Source organism: Dreissena polymorpha, chromosome 12 (genome assembly GCF_020536995.1).
Source record: "Dreissena polymorpha isolate Duluth1 chromosome 12, UMN_Dpol_1.0, whole genome shotgun sequence".
Lineage (NCBI taxonomy): Eukaryota > Metazoa > Mollusca > Bivalvia > Myida > Dreissenidae > Dreissena > Dreissena polymorpha.
This window is the reverse complement of record NC_068366.1, coordinates 50,044,432-50,069,923: the sequence shown is the minus strand read 5'-3', so window position 1 is coordinate 50,069,923 and position 25,492 is coordinate 50,044,432. Positions and strand designations below refer to the sequence as shown.

Here is a 25,492-nt window from a genome sequence, read left to right as displayed (position 1 = left end):
AGGCAATAAATAAAAATGTATGTACTGATGTAAATTAAAAACGAATTACCGACACATGTTTTTATCCCTTTGTAATATGATGATTTCGTATAAAAGTAATAGACACACGTAAAACTAATTTGATATGCCTTATGAGTACAGTCTTTATGACCATAAATTTTTCAGTTCGAGTCACACAACAGGTGGATCTTCGCATAGTAAACAAGCTTAAACAATTTTAAATTACATTTTAAATGTAACTCTTCAGACAGATCGAAGATGTTAATTTAGAATTGTTTAACCTCATGTACTATGTAATTTTAAATTACATTCTTTGTAGCGAAACGGCTGATCTAAAGCATGTCTAATTATGTCCTAATGAAGTTACTATGGCCATTTACTTATATATAAGATAGCGTGTCATGAAACATCACTCCGCTAAAACTGCTAAGAGCTAAATTTCAGCAGCGATGCAGGTCGGAAATTCTATAAGAACTTTTTGGCTCAATGCCATGAAATACAAAAATAGCAATAATGGTACAGGCGGTCGATTTAATCACACGATGGTGGTGTCAAAGTTGTGCATACCCGCCGTTGTTGTTAATATAAACACAGAACATTCTGCATACGAACTTGGATATACGTGACATAATTATATAAGCAGAAATTAGCATTTGAAACTTATTTAATATTTGCACTTACTCTTTTTATTATATGAATTTATAGTATTAAGATTTTTTTAAACGAACAACGCCATTAGTTATATTTCAGATGTGTATGTAATTACGTTATGCATAGATTCCCAATGTGTCGCGCTTGACAATTAGAATTGATTCGTACTTCAATATGTTTGGCAAGAAAAGCAATAATATACATAAATGCATTTCATGTAGAAGATAAAACTCGGTTATTAGAGTGCCCAATTTGTTGAAAGTCTCTGGTATCCGAAGTGCCCTATATCGGGAATCAAAGTATCCGCAACTTCATGAATACCACCAATTAAAAAATGCTCTATCTTCGTTTTTTTTCCATTGAATATTATCAAAATTTCAGTATTTGAAGCACAGGGATTACCCTATATGCTGGAATATCAAACAATTTCTTGAAATATTACTAAGTAGTTTTATTTTGTTGAAATGTTTACTGTTCATCCAGTTCATGCTGTTTTCCGACCGATGTTTCTATTTTTGGGAGAAAAATCTACCATTCTTCCGTGTTTTTTTCTTCCCAATATGAAAGGATACACCATTTATAAACTCGACCAAGCGCCTTGTCTGAAAAACTCATATTTATGAGATAACTTTAAAAAACCCTGAAGAACTTACCTCTCGCGCGTGACTTTTGTTGTTATCTGGTATCGAAGTGCCATCTGTTATCAAAGTATCCGCATACCCAGCGTGATAAAACCAAAACTAATTTGTCTATTTTTGATTATTTTGTATGTTGTTTATAAAAGTGTGCTTCAGAAGTATGGTGTTTTCAAAGTTACATTATATTGAACAATGCAAAATACTGTTACAGGGTAAAATAAATACATGTAATGTTACTTTTTCTGGTGAATTAGGTAGATATCCATTGTATAATAACAGACTTGTTAAAGTGGCCTTTTCACGGTTTGGTAAATGGACAAAATTGAAAAACAAATGTGTTTCAAATTTGCAAATTTTCGCTGTAGTTATGATATATGCGAAGAAACAATTATACTGAACATGTACCATGCTCAAAAATATCCGCTCGCGCAAACACTAAAAACGAGCAGCAAAGCGACATTTGATGAATTGAGCCCACTAGGTTTACTAAGGAATACACTAAATTGGAAAACAAGTAATCCTCGCGAATCGAATAAATATCAGCCTGTTTCGTGAAGTACATTCAATAACATGCCTACACATTTCGGAAATGAGTAATACTTGTACTTAGAAATCTGAACTGAAGGTTTTGTGTCCTTCAAAAGTCGTAACCGAAAACTAGCTGTTCCTATAAATAACTTCTATTTATAGGAACAGCTAGTTTTCGGTTTCGACTTTTCAGAAACCGAAAACTAAGGAACAGCTATTTTTCGGTTTCGACTTTTGGAAACAACATTTTCAAAAAATGTCTTGGATTCTAGCTTAACGAACACAAAAAGTATGTTTTTCATCACTGTTTGCCAGTTCACGATTGAACATGGAATTTGATCCTTCTTTGATTGCAATACTATATGTTCAACATAACGTTTTAGCTTTTGTTGCATACTGCTCTGAAGGTGGTTGATGTTACATTTTGTTGTATTTATTTTGAATTGGATTTACCAATACATGAATTCAGAGATCGATTCGCCTATTGTTGTCGTCATATGCTTTTTAAGCCACGTCGTGCAATAATGTGTCTTATGCCATACGCGTCTAGAAAAGGATGCGCACTCACACAGTATTATAAGAAGTACCCTGTCCGCTTCTAGTCACGCAATGTGCTTGGTCTGATTGTTGGAAAGGGTAGCTCCTTATTAGACTGCACGAATGAGGTTACGCTGGTCGCATATGACATGAGATACGTTTTGACATGACGCGGCTCAATTGACCACCAATTTGGAGTCAATAGATTGGAGTGAGCAAACAAATGTAGCAAATAAGCACTTAATTACTCAACAATTGATTGTCAAGTATCTACAATTATGTAGTATTGTTGTGTCTTAATTAAATACAAAATAAGCTTAAATAGAAAGAATACCTATTTTTGGTCTTATATACTTAGGTTAACATTTATATGAGTATTGACGTATTCGTGATATGTTTGAACATTTTTAGTAATGCTGAAAATTTCGATTCAATCGGACATGATAAGAAAAAGCAATGTGAAAAAAGTCATAACTGCAAGCCATGTAAAACAAAGTTAAGATTCTTAATTAATTTACATTGCATTTATAAGTGTACTGATATGTAATTGTTTTCTAGAGCTAAAATTCTTGAACTTATTCTACTGAGGACACCGAGGATTCATTGTTTTGTTTAAAATAAAAACTTGGGTGAAAAGAAAGTGATACATATTTTTGCAATAAAAAATCAGAATGACAATTTCATTGAAACCATGTGAAGATTTGAATTTATATAATTATTTTATACTTAACGTTGTGCAATCAACCAGGATGAATTTATATAAATATTTTCTACTTAACGTTGTTCAATCCACCGGGATAAATTTATATAAATATTTCTACTAAACGTTGTGCAATCAACCTGTTTCAATTATTTTACCTCGAGTGATGTGCCTGTGAAGACTACAAAGTTGTGTGTAGTGCACAATATTTGTCCAATCTGGGTCTACTCACCTATTGTCAAATGTACAATGCGTTTTAATGAAGGCTACACTACTATGAGTGTATCTGGCCTGAAACATGAGATGCCATTCAATATGTGTCTCAGAATACATGGACTGTGAAGATTATGAGACTGTGGGACATTGAAGATTTGAGACTGAGGAGATAGCAGTACTGTTTTAGTAAAGAACACTAAAAAATATCTATTGAGACGGCATCTGCACAGTAACTAAATTGTCTCACTGCCGTTAAAATAAATAATATGAGGGGAATAAACTCATAATAAAGGCAATCAGAACTGCGAAACAACCTTGCTATCAGTGGACTTGGCTTTTTTATTTTATTTTTAATAATTGTTTTTGTTTTATTAGTCCATCAATTGTAGAATTATGTGTATTGCTTACCTGTTAAATTGAGTACAAATGTTTATTTCTGGGCACTCAAAAAGATTTAATTTGAAACATTTATCTAGCCCAACCAACTTTCTTGAATGTGTACTTTAATCGTAAAGCGACCTAAAACATAATGTTTGTCAAGCCACAGTCTTTAATCGTTACGTGATTTGACCTAACGTAGAACAAAAAGCACAATTCATGATCCAATGTTTTGATCCCATATTCCATTACACCTCGTTGTTTTTGACTAAAATTTTAGCTTCTCGTTTCCATTTTATCGGCGTAGCTGTATAAGCCAGCTTTTCACCTAACCTGACCTTTGTAAGTGTCCAATAAAATGCAAATAAAATTTCCCGCGGCTAGACACGAATGAATACACTTTATTTAGTCCGTTGGTTGATTTGAGCATACCACCAGAACATTGGAAACATGAACGCGTCTTTGTAACACTGTTTTACTGCGTGTTCAGCATGAAACACTTTTATCTCCATTGAAAAGGCTTGATAGATAGAACCGTTTTACACTAAGCACTCGACATCAATACAGTTTGTGCGTGCACCTTTTATTTTCAGAGGTTAGCCAGCGCTAGAGCGTTTGTACTTAAAGGCTATGTTCTCATATTTAGTTTTTTTTTTCATATTCCTGTCTGTGTACTAGTATATTTAAGTTCATAAAATTATCATTTTTGCCTATCCTGATATTCGTTTTGGCCAAACCATTTAAAATTATTTTTAAAATTGAACATTTAAAATGTAAAAGTATAAAGTTTTAAACAAGCCGTCGTTTCAGCAGTGGAAACGTGGCCTCGCTGTAATGCATCGCATTCCAACCCGGTAGGTATCAGGGTAAGATCGCGGCCAGTAAAACAATTGTTATACAATATAGACGCTATCGCGCGAACTAGGTGAACTGGAATTTTTTTTTGACCAAAATATGTTTAATGAAGATATTCAGCGATATAATTATGGTATGTCAATAATAGATTCTTAATGTGTTTTCAACAATACCATGATAAATATTATTTTTGATTAATTTAACAAGAATTTTCCACTATATTGACTAATGTATTAAGCATGAGCGCGATGATTCTCGAAACTGTTAATAATCGAATCAAATAGCAATGCCCGACAAACCACTAAAACAGGTTTGTTCGAAGAACGCGCGTATAAATATTTAAAATATGTACGGATACTTCGCGTGTGGCCGGTTGACTCATATGTTTTAATTTCACTTCCATTGTTCTTTTGGTTTTCTGTTTTGTATCTATAGGTTTATGACCAGCAATATGTAATAATGTAAAATAAGCCGCGCAAACTCCGCGTATCATCCCGTACTGCGTGTGATGCAGCTAAGAACTGCACAGAAAAAGACATCCACTATCTTTGATCTCATTCATTGAACTCTTTACCTTTCACCAACTCCTACCACAATCAACGCTGTATATCTTTTTAAAGATATTTCTTGTGTCAAGTTTTATGAATATACAATATTCCTTATAAGAGTGTTAAATAATCTGCCTGTCTTTTTTATGTTAAAAAATGGAAACGTATTGAAAAAAAAAACACATCAACAACAGCTTACATGCGTCTGTGTAATTGATAGAATTATATACACGTGTGTTGTTAACAACTGATTTGTCAGTGGTTATGTCGTATGGCATTAGCTTACTAGCACTCATGAAACTAATATTTGACATTTATTGGTTTACCAAAATGTAAGCTGATACCTTTCTATGAACACACGCTATGCAGGCATTTAAACAATCCGGAGTTCTTTTTTGAATCAAAGTTTTTATCTTCGTCAACAAAATCGTTTGGATATGATCACATTCATGTGACATGATTGATTTTGCAACATTGCCAAAAGCAATAAGCTTATATTTTAAGCGGAAAATGAAGCCGTTCTAAGAAATCTTTTCCAAAATCATCCCATTTACGCCGATTAACCAAATATGCAGCAGATAAATCAAACTGAGCAGGCCCGTAGCCAGGTTTTTGAAAAGAGGGGTGCGAATTTTCCAATCAACGATTGTAATTGAGCTACGAAGTGGCGAAGGGGATAGGTCCTGCAATAGGGAGGGGGGGGGGGGTGCCTGGAGGTCCTACTCCCTAGAAATTTTTGAAAATGAAACATAAAACCCTGCATTCTGGTGACTTTTTATCTGTATTTAGAAACTGGAATTATAGAGAATTTTTATATGAAATTTCACTTTCATTGACCAGACACAGTGACTGATCGACATGAATATGATATAACATACATGTATGCCCCACTACTGTTTTTCAATAACCACCGTTTTCGATCTGTCACGGAATAACATTATTTTATACGGTGTTTAATCCGACACGAGAATACGCGCACACACTTTGTTTACATATGCAACAACTTATTCATAGAATGTAAAATCAACAATAAGAACGGTATAAAATATCATTATTTATTTGAATCTTTATAAAATTAGTGTATTTTACCATTTCAAACTTCTGTCATTCATAAATCAATGAAATATTTTACATATTTTAAAATAATTATTTGTCTGCTACTACGGGTAGTAGCAGAGCATTGCTCTAAACGTCCTGATAATGGTAAACGTGCTCATAGTGTATTGTGCAGCAAACACTGATTAACAAAACTGGGTCTTCTCTAATCTGCAGCAATACAAAACAGAAATCAAAATGGTATAACTGGTTACTTTTTTTTAACAAATAAGTTATCTTTTTGTTAACGAATTTCATAAAAATATCACAATTAAGGCTTCATAAAGACCCTATAACCACAAACTACTGGCCCTATGGTCTCAAAGTCCTTAACAATGTATACCAGGACGTTAAAAAAAAAGATTGACTTATTTGCTCATTATGCTCAAGATCCGTAAAAGTTAATGAACATTAAACGTAAACGTCTACCTAATCATTTGTTATAATGTATTAAATTCATTATAACGACTGTTTAATAGTAGGACATATTTCCTAGTGTCAAGTTTGACATTATTAAAACACTGTGGAAAGTTCTGTGAACGTATGTGGAGCAGAACAGATGCTATTAAGTGTTTGTAAACTAAAAAAAGCTACATTTCTTTGTAGAAATGGTTTGTTTTCTTGTCATACAGCATAACAATTATCATGTCTTGAGCATAGCTTATATTTTTTGCTGGAAAACCCTTTATGTGAGCCGAAAATGGCTGTACGGGGATACAACAAAAGGAAAACGCAGTCTGTCGAAAATGCTGTGCTGTCTTCGGCAAAAGTCGACATGGTGTCCTTAACAAGCTGGCATAACATTCCGTCCATAATCATCTAAAAGGTACGTTCTTTTTTATAAGATTATTTATTCAAGTTAATCAAATTGTTTTTTCCAGCCATTTAGATTATTGTAGAAAAAGCGGGACATTGATGTGAAAAAAAAAAACAAAACAAATATAGGTGCTTGGACCATGCACACTATAATTGATTAAAAAAAAAGATTCTCATTGAGCCGCTTTGCAAAGTCTTTAAACTAGATGTGTGGTCTGTGAAATACGTGTACGCTTCAATGTTATCGAACTCAGTTTAACTAAGCAAGTAAAATCTCATTACCTTTGGATAAAAATAGAAATTCGACTAACTTGGGTTGTAATTCTTCAAATGGTCAAGTCGAATTTGCGATCGTGTCTGCAACTTATGAAGTGTAAATGACAAATGAGCCACTTTCCGTCTAAAATGGATTTTCGATTAGAAGATAATTTCTTTACACGACTAATTCCATAAAAAGCGGACAGTGACGTCCCCGATTCGCCTATGAAAGGATAGTGCAGTGACGTCCCTGATTCGCCTATGCTAATCAAAGGATAGTTTAGGGCGACACTCAACGCACATGCATTAATACCCGTTTTGTTATTGCGAGGCTCCAATATTAGTACTGGTTTTAGACTGGCCAATGTCGTCGCACAAGCTGTTAAACACTATTGATTACATACACGCTGTCTGCAATGTACCAGTGGCGATGTATAAACAGGCAGATGCGGTGGTTATCGTTCCTAGCGTAGTTAAGAGCAGACTGACTTGCAAAACTCACCCTAACTTACTTGCCCGCTAGCGCGAACAACTAATAAGTTTGCAACGTCGGCGTTGTTTGATTAACGTTACGGTTCGTAAGTTCTTTTGTGTTGCATTTTCTATAAATATCAACCTGTGCTCATTGAGGGATTGCAATTAGAGAACAACTACAGAACCTAATTGGTTTAATTTGTTTGTTGTTCTCACAATTCTATAATCGTCCCTTTTATTGTATCAAAAACAGTGTTGTTTCTCATGTAGATTGATTAAAGCAATCATGAAAGAATTACTCAAATCAGACCGACTTATTTGGGTATAAAAAGTTGGACGTTCAGTCCTGCGTCTTCTTAATATTGTTAATTTTATTGTGATAACGTGAGAGTGACTTAAAAAGTCCATTGACAATTGTAACGTGTGTTCATTCATATGTACGGATAGCTGTATCTTGTGTGAGGTGAGATATATTCTTAAATAATTAGGGTCCCTATGTGTCTCTTAAGGGGTGTTGCGGCAGTTTATTTAACCAAGGATATATTTATAGCAACACCGAAGATGCTGTTTTTACAACTCAATATTTTTGTTATCAGTATCATCAGAAACTACCGAGTTGGTTCATAATAAACCGTTCCATAATCGATAAATTGACCGCCGCCATATTGTCAGTCACGTGACTGTCCGCCATTCCAAAAGCCAAAAACGTAGAGAATACCCGCTTAACCGTTGTCGGATAAATAAATTACTTAATGAATTAATGTGAGGCGATTATCACATTTTTGTTGTTTAAATGATTGTTTGAAGTTGAGATTGATTGTTACAAATAAAATGTTTAAAATGCTTTCGTGTATTTGTTTTTTTTTATATCTGTAATCAAGAGGTAATCATCGGCGAAAATTTGCCGGTTCAGTCGCTCATACTATGTCTTTGATTAGACTTGTTACTTTTAACGTTTCACAAACAATTCACGCATGTATTGTTGTGTTGATTTTAATAGCCGCAACATCAAGCAATTAATATTTTAATTAATACTTATTAAAGATTCTCGCGCAATTAATTACCGCTAATTGTTTGTAATTGGTCTCATGTGGTAAAAATCTACATTCCAAAATCATAACATATTATATTAAGTATGATATTTTTGATACGCCTTCCTTTATTTTTCTTGTTCTAACTGATATCAAAGATAAAAAATTGTGATTTGGATTTATATTTGATTTTTTTTAGATGGAATTTTGTCACGTTAAAAAAACGAGCTTTTTATCATGAGAGAGTGATATTGATCTTGACGATATTTTATGTGATTATTCGGAAGATGAAGAGAATGTGACCTATGTGATATATCTATATTTTCATCTGTGAATCATTTAACAGCTATAAAGCTAAAAAATACTAAAAAATGTATTTTATAGGTCTTTGAAGTAACGCAAAACATATGGATAACGACACCAAATGTTCAGTCAATTAATCCACATAAAAAAACTTCGAAAAAAAACACCTAAATAATATTTCAAAAATATATATTATTAAGCCCCAAACGAATTTATTAATACATTTATTTGCAACTTTAAAAACGCGGCATAAGCATCAAATTAAAGATTATCTGAAGACTGAAAGGCCGACAATTTGACACAACAAAGAGCTCTATGCATAAGCCGTAATATTTTTTGCAGAAAAGCTTCAATAAATTACAATAGTAATACATCTAATTATAAAAATATAATTATGAATGGCATGAGTACGTTAGTGTGATAAACACGTTAGTAATGGAAAGTATAAGGGGTGCATTGAAAATAAACGTACTACAAAGCCCTATTAAAAGCGAAGTGCATGACAGTATTAACATGTAATTTTAATTTGATGGGTTTTGTACAGAGAATGACGCTATTGAGGAATATTAACATACAACTGAAAAACACAACTTTACATGATGCAATTTGAACTGTGTATTCATGTATATTGAAAACTCGTTACTAGTGAGTATGAGTGGCACATATCTAACATTTTAACACACATATATCTATATTAATATTTTTTTTAAACATTATTTACCCCCGTTCGTGTCAAATGTAATTTCTTGTTTTATGATGTCGTTCGTGCATTGCCGTAACATTAAATCTTCATACGAAATGACGTAGTTTTAATTAACCGATACCCGCTAAATACGCTAAATGTTATGTTTTTAGGTAAATTTTATAATTATCAAATTCTTTTTTTCATAAATTAAACCAGGGATTAAACGGGCTAGTATCTTTACGGTGTACAATTTCTGATATTCTATATTGGACATAACTTTTCATTTGTACAATATGTAACATATCTAATGAACGCAACTGTTAAGTATGTCGGAGGTAAAATATTAAACCAAATGACTGCTTAATACTACCAGAAAGAGAAGACATGGTGGCATCATCAATTGTGTTTAATGACCAGACTGTCATCTGCCACCCAGTGTGGTTTATGACACCCCGGGATGACGCCATGTTGTTAGTTAAGTCTGGATAATATCTGATCAAAACGAGATAATCGGATTATGCAGAACAAACGGGCAATTCAACACTGGAATGCAAAGGATTACGCGATTTTAAGATTGATGCATATAATCAAATGATAAATATTGCATTTAGTTTAATTAAATGGTTTTTTTTTAATGTGTCAACGTGTTTATTTTCCTAGACAAATACCAAAAAATGCACGTTTTTCAAACATTTTTCTGTTATAACACTAACTTAACATCTCCTCTAGCAGAAAAACTTTATTTCATACAATTTGCATGACAAACAAACAAGTTTTACAAAAAGAAAGAAATTCACCCGTTGAATAATCGGTGCACTCTTATATATGTTACCGGTTGTTTGGCAGTAGTGTAATGGCGGACGCGGAGAGTATTCAGGGGAGATAATTGAGTAATTACTAAATAATGGAACGGTCTATTGACCTTATCGCAACATCCGGGCACTTGCGTCAGTTAGAGTTACATGCCCCTTGACGACGGTGAAAACAAAAGCGCTGTCGCCATTGTTTTTGCATTGAAATATTTAACACTGCTCGCAATTTTCTTAAGTTAAGGCACATCTTCGCGACCATTTTTTAGAATAAAAATTCCCAGAAATAGAAATTCTTTCATAATAATTTAATGAACGAACACAAATAAGGATGAAAACAAACAACCAATAAATTTTAAATATATCAAACACCTATATATAGGTCTTTGAATATATGCAACATATAGTAGCTGATTTGAACCTCTATATTTGTTACCTTATTACCTTGTTACGTATTAACTAAAGTATCATGATCAATGTTATTGTTTTTATTTAATTCACACCAATTTCGACACTTTTTGTTTCCGCATGTTAGGTATTTGAATGCCCCTTTCTTCATCTCAAACCGACTATCTCGTTATGATCGGATACTGTCCAACAAAGAAAACACGGTGTCATAAAGCCAGCTGGGGACCTATACTTGGGGCTCTGCATAAACCACATGTGGTCATTAAACACAATTTATGATACCTCTATGTCATCTCTTGTCATACTGAGCAGTCATTTAAGCCAAATTTTTAATGCGGAAATAATTGAATATACAGTTGCTTTATAAAACACGTTGACACCTTAAATAAACATTTAATTAAATTAAATGCAATATTTTTCATTGGATTGTTTGCATCAGTCTTAAAATCGTGTAAGCTTTTGTATTCTGGTGTTTAATTGCCCCTTTGTTTTGCATAATCCGATTATCTGGTTTTGATCAAATATTGTCCAAACTTAACTGACAAAAAGGTGTCATAAACCACACTGGGTGGTCCAGACAGTGTCATTTAACACGATAGATGCCCTCATGTCTCCTCTTTCTGGTAGTATTAAGCAGTCATTTGGATGAATAATTAACGCCGATGTACTTAACAGTTGCTTAAATTAGATATGTGACATATGGTCAAATATAAAGTCATGTCCAATTTAGATTATCAGAAATTTACACCGTAAAGAGACTAGCCCGATTAATTTATTAAAGTATTTAATAATTATAAAATTTACGTAAAAAACAAGTAACGTATTTAGCGTGTATAAGTTAATTAAAAAGACGTCATTCCGTATTAAGATTTAATGTTACGACAATAAACGATCGACATCATAAAAAAGAAATTACGTTTGACAGCAACGGGGGTAAAAAATGTTTGAAAACAAATATTTATACAGATATATGTGTGTTAATTTTAATATTTGTCACTCGTACTCATTACAATGAACACAACTAAGGCTTTCAGTAAGTCATGTACCAGATGTCCCTACGTATTTTACAGCTTCACATTAGCATGATAAATTGACATAGTAGCAATATAAGTAATATGTTCGAAGATGAATGAACCCTGAAAAGAACGACAATACTCATCAACATCTACAAGGATACTCCCATTATTACAGAATAAACAAATTTACCCGGTGTCTCAGAGAGAAAGTTAATCATGAATGTCGCCGCACTCGATCATCGGCCACTTGGTCGGGTCATTTTTCCAACATCCAGCTTGCAATTTGTACGGACATTCATTAAGTCCGATTAGTTTTATTTTCTGATCATATCGGGCGTTCGAAGTGCAATCTAACCCTTCATAATAGTCAAAAGACATTTTTAACACCAATTACAGGATATTTAATTACCTATTGACATCCCAATAGGAATGCAATTGGCGAAATATCAGCAGAAGTGCTCAATCAGCGTAGTAAATCGACCGTATCTAGGGCATTGTTTTCACCGTCGCTAAGGGACTGCCCCTTTTGTGACGTCATCGCGATAAGGTCAATACAATTGTCAGTGGTTCGATCCCAGGCGGGGTTAACTTTTTTTACTTTTTGTTTCTTTCTTTAATTTCATACTTGTTTTATACTGGAGCTCTTTAGTCCTGTTGTTTACATTTATCAATTTAAAGCATTAAACACAAACTTCAAAACATGCCGAAATCTGTGAACATGTAAGTTATTATTGATTAAGGACACTGTATGGTATTTTGTTTGCGATTAAATATTGTTTTTTATTAATGTCTTTTGGTAAGCTGTTGTGATCCCAGTTAAGATTTTAAACAATTTCTAATGTTTATGCATATTTCTGACAATCTATGTACCGGTACATGGGTTTTGTCTTATTGCTGTTTTTTAAAATAAAATTTGACGTCCAGACGGTAGGGATAATTAAAACAAAAAATCTCTGTTAAAAGTGCGGTGACCCCCTTTTTTTATTTGTGTTTTATGATGACAATACGTAGATGAACATATTTGAGCAGTTCTATTTGGCAGATTTTTTTAAAATTCCATTTATGTGGTTAAAATAGTAAACAAATGATTTTTTTGGGGTGAGTGCTAATTTGGCGCAGTACTGTTGAAATACTATAAGCATTAATAGGTGCAATGACAGCCGTACTTTAATTGACTAATATCAATTGGAAGCTGCCGTAATTACTCTAATTTATCGTGTCCGAAAATTTAGAACGGACAAATATTCCAAAAATACTGGTTTCCGAAATCCACCACAAAAACGACAAATAAATAAATGCTGAGCGAATTGTAAGTGTCGTTTGGCAAGTTTTTAACGTCTAGAAATGAATTGTAGCAACGCTCCGATAGTTATTTAGTTTTATCGTATGGATATTTTGTTCTGAAACGAAAGTAAATAAGTATGCAAAACATTATTCCTAAATTTTAAAAATAAGCGTTTGTGCCTCTACATGTTCGTACCACAATTTAATGAAAGCTGTATAGCTTAAAAGGAACACTCCATCACGAGTCAAATAAAGCACCAAATAGTCTATAAATGATTAATTTTATTATATATGTTTAAAATATGAATGATTAATTGCGTATTTATATTATGAAATATATTTGTATGCAAATATATTATATTGTATATGATTATCATATAATGTAATACGTTATCAGGATATGGAATTGATTATATTCCCTAAAATACGCAGGTCTCCAACATGACGTGGGAGAAACTCTTCTTTTATTATGCCGTTGGTGCACAATCACATTAGATACTCTGACCCGATAGTTTTAAATAACTCTTATCATACCCCCATCCGTCAACACTTGTCAACTCTGCCTATTTATTACAATTTCAATGCGTCCCACATTTGATATTATCCTTCAAATTTGTCTCTTCCTATGATTTTTAGTCTCGCCCACTCTGAGAATTACTTTGATGCAGTTGTGGAATGCGCGTTTTGTTGTTTAAATATTAACATTTTTAACGATAGATATTTTATTCAGAAAATGTATTACTGGGAATGAACAGAAACTGTCACGGGGCCCCAAAAGTCAACGTCAGTAGGTGTTAATGAAGGAAAAAAGCCGTATCAGGTAGGTTTGTTTTTCAATATATTTGCTGATCGTCCATTTGCTTTCTTATGACCTAGTGCATGCAATGAGGCATGCATTCAACTTGCGATCGGTATAGCACGCGTTGTGTGTGTTGCTTTGGTTTTGAGAACACTTCCACACAAATTTCCATTGTAGAAGCAAACGTCAGTAGTACAATTACAAAGAGTCGGTGTTCACACTAATTATAAACGATCACATAACTGTCTATGCGTTACCGGACGAACATATATTACATACTTCTATGCATAAACAAACGAAAACTTGTACCGGATATTGACCTTATCGCAACATCCGGGCACTTGCGTCAGTTAGAGTTACATGCCCCTTGACGACGGTGAAAACAAAAGCGCTGTCGCCATTTTATTTGCATTGAAATATTTAACACTGCTCGCAATTTTCTTAAGTTAAGGCACATCTTTGCGACCATTTTTTAGAATAAGAATACCCAACAATAGAAATTCTTTCATAATAAATTAAATTTAATGAACGAACACAAATAAGGATGAAAACAAACAACCAATAAATTTTAAATATATGCAACATATAGTAGCTGATTTGAACCTCTATATTTGTTACCTTATTACCTTGTAACGTATTAAATAAATTCTCATGATAAATGCTATTGTTTTTATTTAATTCACACCAATTTCGACACTTTTTGTTTCCGCATGTTAGGTATTTGAATGCCCCTTTCTTCATCACAAACCGATTATCTCGTTATGATCGGAGACTGTCCAGACAAAGATAAACACGGTGTCATAAAGCCAGCTGTCATACTGAGCAGTCATTTAAGCCAAATTTTTAATGCCGAAATAATTGAATAAACAGTTGCTTTATAAAACACGCTGACACCTTAAATAAACATTTAATTAAATTAAATGCAATATTTTTCATTTGATTGTTTGCATCAGTCTTAAAATCGTGTAAGCTTTTGTATTCTGGTGTTTAATTGCCCCTTTGTTTTGCATAATCCGATTATCTCGTTTTGATCAAATATTGTCCAAACTTAACTGACAAAAAGGTGTCATAAACCACACTGGGTGATCCAGACAGTGTCATTTAACACGATAGATGCCACCATGTCTCCTCTTTCTGGTAGTATTAAGCCGTCATTTGGATGAATAATTAACGCCGATGTACTTAACAGTTGCTTAAATTAGATATATGACATATGGTCAAATATAAAGTCATGTCCAATTTAGATTATCAGAAATTTACACCGTAAAGATACTAGCCCGATTAATTTATTCAAGTATTTAATAATTATAAAATTTACGTAAAAAAACAAGTAACGTATTTAGCGTGTATCAGTTAATTAAAAAGACGTCATTCCGTATTAAGATTTAATGTTACGACAATAAACGATCGACATCATAAAAAAGAAATTACGTTTGACAGCAACGGGGGTAAATAATGTTTGAAAAACAAATATTTATACAGATATATGTGTGTTAATTTTAATATTTGTCACTCGCACTCATTACAATGAACACAACTAAGGCTTTCAGTAAGTCATGTACCAGATGTCCCTACGTATTTTACAGCTTCACATTAGCATGATAAATTGACATAGTAGAATGTTCGAAGATGAATGAACCCTGAAAAGAACGACAATACATATTACATCTACATCTACAAGGATACCCCCATTATTACAGAATAAACGAATTTACCCGGTGTCTCAGTGAGAAAGTTAATCATGAATGTCGCCGTACTCGATCATCGGCCACTTGGTCGGGTCATTTTTCCAACATCCAGCTTGGAATTTGTACGGACATTCATTAAGTCCAATTAGTTTTATTTTCTGATCGTATCGGGCTTTCGAAGTGCAATCTAACCCTTCATAATAGTCAAAAGACATTTTAAACACCAATTACAGGACATTTAATTACCTATCGACTTCCCAAAAGGAATGCAATTGACGAAATATCAGCAGAGGTGCTCAATCAGCGTAGTAAATCGACCGTATCTAGGGCACCCATTGTTTTCACCGTCGCTAAGGGACTGCCCCTTTTGTGACGTCATCGCGATAAGGTCAATTAAATATACGTTTAATGAGTAAAAACAAACATGGCAAACGTCAGTAGGACGTATAAAAATGGCAAGCGGCAGTAGCAAAAAAATGCTAACGGCAGTTGACGATTATATGCAGGCGTTTCATTTAATAAAAACATGTGAAGAAAATGTAATTTATACCAATTTAGAGATTATAATTAGGGATGGCAAAATTATTCGAATATTCGATTGAATGGTCAGCATTCGAATAATAAAAATAATATTCGCATATTCGCATTTTTTTTCAAACGTAATTGCACCAATATTTAATGACCTGCGAACCGCTTACTGAAAAGCAACCGAAATCACCCGGGAGTAACATGTTTGACGTGACGTTCTTCGTGTCAACCTGATAACGCGGCCCGTATCAGTGTTGATTGCGCAATGCAATATACACGCTCTAAGAAAGGCCCCGACTGTTGTTTGCCAATGGGGTGCCAATTAACGGTTTCAATTGACTGGCAAATAATAATTAAGTTTTGTGACCACAGTATGTACAGCCATTAAAATGTGTGAATTACTCAAATCGCGCAATACAATATACTTACTATAAGAAAGGGCCCGAACTGTTGTTTGTCAATTTTTTTGGACCTTCAGGCTGCCTTTGATTTAACATGGACCTTCGGCATACTAAAAAAGCTAGCTGACTATGGAATCACTGGATACTGTTTCCACTACCTCAGAGCATTCCTAGAGGGCCGTAAAATCCAGGTCAGGGTCGATGGGGAGTTATCAGAGGTAGCCATAACTGATCGCGGAACCCCTCAGGGGTCCGTAATATCCCCAACTCTGTTCTCCCTCATCGTAAACGGTCTACCTGATGCCGTAAAAGACTCAGGAATGGTTATCTCCCAGTTTGTCGATGACTCAGGCACTTGGTTAAAGGGGTCTAACATGTTACGCCTGCAAAAGAGGGCTCAAGCAGGCTTAGACTCCATATGGAAATGGGCAATTGAATGGGGATTCAAAATTTCTCCAACCAAAACAGTAGGAGTACTATTTGGCGAACAATTTCAGCACTCTTTGGACTTAAATTTAGGCGGCACCAAAATTATCTTTGAAAAAGTGGTGAAATTTCTAGGTATGTACCTAGATAAACAGTTAACTTTTACTCACCACTTTAAATATTTGGCAGAAAGGTGCGAAAGGGACCTAAATTTAATGAGAATGTTAAGAGGCACAGGTTTCGGATCAGATAAAAATAGCCTCTTAACACTCTACAAGTCCCTTATACGTCCAAAGCTAGATTATGGAGCCCAAATCTATGCATGTGCTAAGCCAAACGCCCTAAAAATGGTTGATGCCATTCAACACAAGGCCCTAAGGATAGCTCTGAGAGCCCTAAACTGTACACCGGGTGCACTGCTAGAGGAGGAGGCCGGTGTGTTACCTCTTGACTTGCGTAGAAAACAACAGTCCCTCAATTTCTGGGCCAGGGTTAAGTCTCGGCATGGTTCAAACCCCGTAAACAAACTTGTCGGGACTGGCACCTTCGTCAAGGGGAAAATACTTAAGCGTAAGCATGTCGCCCTACCTTTTGGTGCGAGTATTAGGACCCTGGTTGAGGATGCCGGTCTCGACAAGGTACATGTAGCAGACCTGAGGCCCTCCAAGGCCCCCCCCTGGACGCTTGGACCCATTGATGTTGACCTATCACTCTCTAATAAAATAACGAAAACTGACTTGCCACAACTCATCAAGTCAGAAGCTCTCTCTCTTATAGATAATATGTATGCTGAGCATCTAAAAATCTACACTGACGGCTCCAAATGCCCTAACTCTGGTTTGGTAGCCAACTCTTTTGTAATCCCTTCAAAAAACATTAGTAAAACGCACAGGCTCAGCAACAATCTCTCTATTTTTACAGCAGAACTTTTGGCAATTAAATTCTCTCTGTGCTGGATATTGGTCAATAAACCTACTAAAACTGCTATTTTATCAGACTCAATGTCATCTCTTGAGTCCATAAAAAACAGAAATAGCAGATCTAGGCCTGATATTTTAGCTAGCATTTTGGAACTTCATCAACAGTGCCTAGATAAATCTTTAAAGGTCACATTAGTATGGTGTCCAGCACATGTCAACATCAGTGGGAATGAACAGGCCGACAGGGGGGCCAAAGAGGGCCTCTTGAGGGGGGCTGTAGATGTTGGGGAACCCCTGGCACCTTCTGAGATCTACTCCCTGACAAAGAAATTTGTTTTGGGCGAGTGGAATCTCCGGACCGACAATTTGTCTTCCCGTCGACATACTTTTACTCGACCTGCGAAAACCCTCAGGCCGCCTGACAGATACTCAGCAAGCATTGTGCTTGATAGAGCCATCACGCGCCTGAGGATGGGAACCACCCTATTACCCGGTGGCGCAGGAAAGTATGTCCTCGGTATAGACCCTGCATGTCCTAGGTGCCAGGAACCTCTCACTGCGCCCCACATGCTGCTACACTGTCCTAACCATAAGGCGCAGAGGGACCACCTTGAAGCTGCATTGCACTCCCATGGACTAGTTTTTAACCTTACCAACGTGCTAGACCCCAAGGGAGCAGCTAGGGGCCCGGTCTTCTCTGCCCTCGCCAAATACTTACTAGATTGTCAGATAACTGACAAAATCTAGGTCATTGGGGGAGGGAGAGCAGCCAACACCCACCTAATTATACAGTCTTGTGACTGTTTTCTTTTAAAAATGTGTAATCTCTGCACAAACCTGATGTAATCAAATAATTGTGTTGGATTTGTGTCGCTTTTACACAACCTTTATTTTAGTTTTTAATGGGTTTATTGTTCTACCCCGCCCTTTCTAAATCAGGCCAATGGCATTGACCTGGTCTTCTTTATTTTAATACATTTTTTATGAGAGCATGACGTTAGTCCACCATTTACATTTTTCAGTTTTTTAATATAATCATATTTTATGGCATTTCTTATTACAAGAAAGGACGAGGCTGTCCAGTAACCTGGGATTGTTGGCTGCATTGCACCCCCTCCCTTCCTCTTTGACACCCAACCCTTTCCCCTTCAAACTCGAAGAACCATGTCGGACTGGAGTGCACGGTGCAGGGCCTTATACCATTATAAACACCTATTTAGCCCTATCTAGGACAAAGTATTGTCGACCTTGCTGAAAGTACTAATCTTGTACCTTGGAGCACATTAAGGATTATTATAACTGCTATCTTGTGTAGCAATTTCCTTATTTTTGTGAAAACTGCTATTTTATATAGCAAATTGCCTTAATTTTATTATTATTGCATTAACTCATGTTAAAATTGCTACTTTTATAGCAAATATCCTAATTTTTTTATATTAAATTGCTATTTTATATAGCAAATTGCCTCGGTTTTACTGTCTAATTGTCATTTGGATACCATATAAGGTACTTTAGTATTATTTCCTACAATGTTATCATCAGTATACTAATAATATTGGATAGATTAGAGCTTTTTGGGTTTATCTTAACGTATCTAGGTAATATTTGGTCTTTTTACCATTTTACATTTCATCATTATCAATTTTCCTTCAATAGTATACAAACTATTTTTCATTTACCGTGCACTCCCTCTGGTTCAGGGGAAACAACCATTGTAGACTTCATCATCACAATTATCTCCCTTAGTACAACTGAGTGACACCACCCCTGCTGGCTCTTCTTTTCCCCCACCCATATCGGCCTACACTTCCATAAAATCTCTCCTTCTTTCAACCCTCCAGGGTGGCAACATGTATTTTAAATATATATATGCATATAGTCCTGTACATATTGTAAATAATGTACATCTTGTACAAATTTAGCTGTCTTTGTCTTATTTTTAACTGTAAAGTACATTGACTTACCCTTAATTTTTATGTGGCCCTATGAAGGTGACCGTTTGGAGACACGTAAGTTATTGCCCTTAACATATAAGGGTTTATTACTAAACCCACTTTTAAATATTGTTTTAATGCCACTCTGGGGGGATCTCTCTTTTCCATAGCCCAATCCTCCTTAAGTTCCATACAGACAGGGTCTTATGTTGGAGCATTACGGCTATATTCCCTGTCTGCAAGTGTTCAACATTGAGCCACATACATAAACTTGTACTCATTAATTTTTTAACAATTCAATACTCAATTGCAATATTAATATATAATTGAGAGTTAGACACTCTATGTGATATCATATATTGTCTTTTTTTTTTTTTTTTTTTTTTTTTTTTTTTTTTTTCCTTTCCTTCTCATATAATTGCATTTGCACATGCAACTTCACTCTACATTTGAGAGCTGTTAAATCAGGCTCTGGCATCCCTATTAATAAATGTTCTTAGATATAAACATATATCTCTTATGATTAGATCTTGTTGTTTGGCATTTAGTTTAAACTTTAAACATACACATAAAAATGGTACTTGACTATGCATGTAAACATATTGTGGCAATGTTCAACCACTTTGTGATCTGGAAAACCCTCAAATATTATTATATTGTTACACAAACATAATACACATCTGTGTGTTCCTTTTTCTATAATTAATATATTAAATAGTCCTATTTGGATTCAAATTTTTAAACCACAGATCACAAAGTCTAAAGACTCCAACAAACCCATTGCAGTATATACTGAACAGTGGGTCTGGTAATGATGCTGCCACATACAACAGTATGTGTGTTTTCACCATCTTTGCTTATGAAAATTGGGCTATTCTTTCTCTCTCTCCTCCTTAAAAAACAATACAAAGAATAACATACAATAACAACATCATATGAATGAAGTAAGTTAATAATAAGTACAGTAATGTAACAAAAACATAGTAGTCTTTTTGTATTAACTCATTCTTGTTCTTTCATTTATATTTTTGCATATCAGCCATCATTGTTTACTTTTTCTTAAAAGTACAAAGTCAGCCGTGGGAAAATCTATTTTAAAACGGATTGACCTACTGGCAATCCTTAATAAGAAATTTCGGCCAATCAGCGCCATCGTTATATAAGCGCATCAACCAATTAAAACGCCGCTTTTTAACCGCGTTAGGCCTTTTCACTGTATAGCACTGCGTCTTTTTAACGCTTCATATAAAGGTTATATATTTTTAAACCAATAGATTTTTATTAAGGCACCGCACCAACACTGCAAAGTTTTATATTTATACCAATGGTACAGCCCAGTAAAATCGGGCTGTCCATTTTATGGCCGTTTTCGGCTTTTTATGCAGAGTTCTATGTTAAGCAGTGTGCTCGGGCAATGGTTTTTAACCGAAGTCCCGAGGGTAAATAACCCCAATAGTCAGTCAGTGTTTGTCAATTAGGTACCGTATTAGGGCTTCAATTTACTGGCGAGTAATAATTTAGTTTTTGTGATCACAGTTTGAACAGACATTTAAATATGTGAATTACTCAAAAGTAACAGATGATATAAAATAAACAATCATCAAGGAATCATAATTCAAATCTGAAAATGCCACCAGCCCTTTCTGCAGTATGGAATACTTTACATGGTCTGTGGATAAGAAGACCGCAACGTGTAATGTGTGTAAACTTAGTTTTACATATGCGCGGTCTGCTACAAATCTGTGGAATCATTAAAAAATAAAATTCTATGACATAATGTTTTCCTTCTATATGTGCCCGATTACAGTATCAGTCATAGTATTAGCCGACAGCGATACAATTATTCGCTAGCAACGTTAATAAACAGCCTCGTATTTAGCAAACGGATATAACTTACAAACCAATGGAAATTAACACATAACAAGGTAAAATCAATCCAGCCTTTTTTAATGCGAATATTCGATTGAATGAATTTGCGAACATTCGAATATCGATATTGGTATTCGATGCCATCCCTAATTATAATTTAATATTGATTCCACAATGCACGACTTATATAACTTCTGCAACAACGAAAATTAGCAAATGTAAATATAATATTATGTAACCGTATTGATTTGTGCCTTATAATATTTTAACTGTTTTTCTTTAAAATGTGTATTGTTGAAAGTGCTAAGGTGTTTGTTGTTTATTTCAGTGTAGCCTCAACTTAATGTTTCCGACAGTTAACAACATCTGCATCACCAGCCGCTCAAAAGGGGAGAACACACTAAAGTCTTTGTTTCAATACCGTTCGAGGTACTAGTATACGTTTTTTTTCACTTGTAGCCATACAGTTTATTCATGTGTACGCAAATTTTTGATTGGCATCTTTTTAGAATACAAGTGCAACCATATTTCTGTCTGTTATCTTATTATCAAAAGCAAAAGTTAAAACGCAAAACAGTATACATTGTTTATTCAATAAATAATACGTCTTTTATTTACTTATGAAAACCATACCGATTAAAAACAACAACACAAAAATGGTGAAATAATAGTCTTTTGAGATGTCTTTATGTATAATTTGTCTTTACGTATAATGTGTATATATATTTTTACTTAATTCCCTGAAATCTCTCGCTTATTAACGAATCCAGTATAACAGAGAAGTCTTGTCATTGTAAATTGTGAAAGGAGTTATACCAAAGACCTATCAATATACATATATATATTGATAGGTCTTTGGTTATACCAATTATAATCTCGAGAACCATAGATAATAGTAATTGATGAATGGTTATTTCTATAAATAGATTAATAGAACAAGGAAAAAATAGTCATTCGTGATTCTGGTGTGAAAGTCAGTTTTAAGAGCTACCAATACATCTGCATAAAATGTGAAAACGTTTTAAACTTATAATTTACAATCAAAATCGTGATAAAGGTTCGAATTACACTTAAAATTTTCAACATTCAATTGTATTAAAATTTACGATAGAGATATTGTAGTGTATCAAATAGCTATTCAAAAGTTCTTTAATAGCTCCTTTAATATTATCACACATAAGACATTACAGTACTGTTTGAGGTGTATAATTTATAAAATAAATTACGTTCATTTTAAACATGTTTTTATCATTTATAATAGAGTACACTTTATCAGTAAGAATAAAAGTATCATTTATATTTGACAAATTAAAGTATAAACAAAAACATTCAATAGTGCGCAAAGCATTTAATCGATGGAAAACAGTTTTTATACCATGATTGCTGTATTTTATACTTTCTATAAGCAAGCCTCGTAGTGCAACACAATACAACAACAACAGCAGAACTCTCAAAATCATTCAACCGTTTCGCGTTGCAACGCTTTATAATTTTCAGGTTTGTAAATCGTCAAAAGATGCATATAATGCATATTTTAGCGCATGGTAAATGTTCAGTATTACTGTTTCCTCACAAATGTCACAACGAAGTACAGCGAAAATTTGCGAATCTGAAACATTTTTATATAATTTGGTCAATTAACCAACACGTGAAAATGTCCCTTTAAATGCTTTACATTCCATCTAGCGTGGTACATGTATCCATTTCACTTTGCGGTAGGCCCATCCGGGGATCGTTATCTCAACGCTATCGCGTTTACTTCGGCGAAACGAGACTTGTAAACTATATCTTTAGACCAGAAATATCGTGAAAGAAGATGTATTCAATAATCATTATAATGTAGACATGGCATGTCTAATATTACGCTGGGAATGGCGATATCTTCGTTAACGGATGGCAGTTCGATAACAGAGAGAAAAACAAAATTCACGCGCAAAAGATAAGTTCCTCGGTTTTTATATATATCCTGAACATTAATTTTTGATACACGGTAGATGATGGAGTTGATTAAGTGTATATCCTTTTGTATTATGAAGAAGTATTTCAATGAAGGACAGTAGATTTTTGGCAAAAGGTAGAAAATTCCATCGGAAACCGCATAAACTGAATAATCGGTACACATTTCAACAAAATAAGAGTACTTAGACATTTTGCAATGAGTGTTTGCTAGTCCAGCATGTAATAATCACTGTTCTTCAAATACTGTAATTTTGAAAGTATTCAATCGAATATAAAAGAGGAAAGAGCATGTATTACTAGGTGATATTCATGCTCCGCCTCTTAATAAAATGGTTTTAAAAAAGACGAATACGGACTAAAAAAATGCATCGTCATTTTCAACTTCATAAACCGATTCTTTGACACAACTATCTTGTTTAACATATAAATTATATAAAATATTCCAGATAATATTGTAGTTAAACATATTATTACCTTGCAACTAGTAATAATCAAACAAAACACTGTTGCCATTTCGAGTTTGTCCCAAAACGATCAACCGATTTTCATATTTTACCACCACGTGGTCGCTAAATTAAGTATGTGTACATCAAAATACTCGAAAATCTACGGAATCCGGATAGTGTCATCTATAATCTCGCCCTTCTTTCATTAAGGGCGACACTAAACACACGAAGCGATACACGATATTTTTCCCGACAGTCGCAGCGACGCTCGATATTTTTCGCGACAGTCGCGGCGACGCACGATATTTTGCGCGACAGTCGCGGCGACGCACGATATATATAACACGATATATCGCCCTTGTGTAGGTAGCCCAAACGGCGAAATATTTTGTTAAAATATCGTGCGTCGCCGCGACTTTCGCGCCAAACTATCGTGCGTCGCCGCGACTGTAGCGAAAATATCGTGCGTCGCCTCGACTGTCGCGAAAAATACCATGCGTCGCCGCGACTGTCGCGAAAAATATCGTGTATCGACGCACGATATTTTGCGTGACAGTCGCGGCGACGCATGCAATTTTATTATTCAAATGTCGCCCATATTATCCGAATCTCGTGTCTCGCGGTCTAATTTCAGACCGCGACAGACAGACGAAGCGATACTCGATATTTTGCGCGACAGTCGCGGCGACGCACGATATTTGTACTGTTAAAATATTGCTGTAATTTAAGGAGTGCTTTTCAAAGAAACACAGTTAGCTTCCATTTTTGTTGTTTTGTAGACCTTGACTAGAGTGATTGTTATTAATTAAATTGTTATCCAATTTTCTTAACATTATACTAATAAGAATTGCTGTTCAAAGAAACACAATAATCTTCCATGCTTTTATTCATCTAATTATCGTCCAATGTTCCCATTTGCTATTAGTAAGAAGTGCTGTTCAAAGAAACACAAGTACATGTACCTTCCAGTATTGTCATTTTGAATAACTTTACTAGAGTGAGCTAATTATATTACTCTTTCTATCCTCCCATGTTTCTATTAAGCTACTAAAAACGAGTGTTTTTCAAAGAAACACAATTAATTTTTACAGTGCTGTCGTTTTGTAGTGATTGACTTGAGTGAGTGATTTTTATTAAATTATTGTCCATTGTTCCAATTCGGATATTAATTAATTATGATTTCCAAAGAAATACAATTGCCTTCCATTATTGTCATTTTGAAAAACTTTCCTATAGCTTCGGTTATTCATCCAAGTTCTGCACAATGTTCCAATTTTGATATTAATACGTGC

General features: G+C 34.5%; 1 protein-coding gene across 1 annotated transcript in view; it reads right to left on the bottom strand.

Annotated features, from left to right (window-relative positions):
* Positions 1-24,320, bottom strand: part of LOC127852338 (oxygen-dependent coproporphyrinogen-III oxidase-like) — a 50,982-nt gene extending 26,662 nt beyond the window's left edge. Inside the window, exon 1 of the mRNA XM_052386283.1 lies at positions 24,229-24,320. The gene's annotated coding sequence lies outside the window, so the exon portion shown is untranslated. The remainder of the gene's footprint in view (positions 1-24,228) is intronic.
* Between the last annotated feature and the right edge of the window lie 1,172 nt (positions 24,321-25,492).